Here is a 1832-nt window from a genome sequence, read left to right as displayed (position 1 = left end):
CTGCAGGGTCTTCTTACTCAGTTTCACCCAGTGTTGGCAGCAAGGGGCGGTTAGCTCACCTCAAAGCACTCGCTCTTAACCACAAGGGTTTCACTTAGGGACCATCAATAAATAAATTATATATATATATATATATCAGCATTTTTTTGCTTCCATGTCATGTGACCCAGGGACTCCAAACTAAGGCCGAATTGTATAACTACACTGGACAAATGAGACACACCTCCTTTTATTGGATTTTAGTGCTTCGTCTATTTTATATGAATATTTTCATGGAAAAATTAGCATTTTATTTCAATAGCTTTCATGTCATGTGACCCAGGGACTCCGAACCAATGCCAAATTGTATTACCACTCTGGACAAATAAGACACACCTCTGTATTGGATTTTAGTGCATCTTCTACTTTGAACTGGACATTCAGCCGTGTTTCAGTTCAGTGAGTGGGGCTATGCAGTCGGAGCTCCGGTCAAGCACTGAACGATTTGGTGAACGATTCTTATGACTCTAGTACTACCTATTGAAAAAATGCTGATCTATATATCTATTTATTTCTATATATCTATCTATTTATTGGTGGTCCCTAAGTGAAACCCCTGTGGTTAAGAGTGCTTGGAGGTGAGCTAACCGCCCCTTACTGCCAACACTGGGTGCAGACGCTGGACCCTGAATGAATGGCTGTCGAATATCCAACTTAAAACTAACTTCACCTCGGTGAGTTAAAAGCCCTTATAGTTTAGTGCAATACATTGATAACTTTCCCAATGGCAGCGTTTAGACTGTGCACCATAAAAACGTAGGCTATGTGATAACTCATTGTGAAATGAATGTAGGAATGGGTTAATCAGGCATTTTGACTGAAACATGGGCGTTTATCTGGATGCAAGTAATTTTTTGACTTAAGTTCCTGTCAGCTTTTTGAATACTGATTAGTCACCCAAAGTGCAATGAAGCTTTTCAGTAGTGGTGAAAGAACTCAGTATTTCTACTTAAATAAAAGCTCTAACAAAATACCAACAAAAGTTCTGCATTCAAAATTTTACTTAGTAACTAGTAACCGTTAATTAAATGTACTGGATTCAAAAAGTAAACTTTCCCCTCTGAAATGTGGTGGAGAAGAAGTATAAAGCAGCATAAAACAGAAATTCTTATGTACAGTGTATCTACTTGATTAAGTGAACTAAACTTTCCACCACTGCTTTCCACTTCACCTCTGATCATTTAATGCCTTAGCTACAACACCTCATGAGGAAAACAGGACATTTTAATCTCCTGTGAGGACCGGCTGCATGTTGACATATGATACTAATCTGAATGTAAAGATATATATATATATATATATATATATATATATATTTGGCAGAAATGAATTCTCTAGGAAATGTTAATGAAAGCAAAGTTGCCATGTATTTATGTGACATCCTAGATATTAAGCAAGTCCAACCTGTTGAGCAGCAGGTGTCAATCACATAAAACAGATTACAGATAGCGTGCATCCAAATCTTAGTAAGCAAGTTTATAATGGGAGATTAATGTGGCAATGCTGATCCCCTGGAGTCTATTAGATAACTCAGGCCTATAACAGAAGCCAACCCTAAAGCCTAAAGAGTCAGATGGTTTCAGTTGTGCTAAACACTTGATGGCACAAGCTTCTTCTTACAGTGTTTGTCAATTCACTGTTATGCTGATATCGAAGAATCAGTGAATTAGAGTTTCAAGCTGTCAGATGAATTAAGGCCAGCCTTCAGCAACACACACAAACACTGGGCATCACTGTTAAACTGTTGGAAGAAGAGATGCTGCTGTATTTACAAGCCACATGAGAAACAAATA

Source organism: Siniperca chuatsi, linkage group LG17, assembly GCF_020085105.1.
Source record: "Siniperca chuatsi isolate FFG_IHB_CAS linkage group LG17, ASM2008510v1, whole genome shotgun sequence".
In the NCBI taxonomy this organism is placed as follows: domain Eukaryota; kingdom Metazoa; phylum Chordata; class Actinopteri; order Centrarchiformes; family Sinipercidae; genus Siniperca; species Siniperca chuatsi.
Note: the sequence above shows the minus strand (reverse complement) of the source record.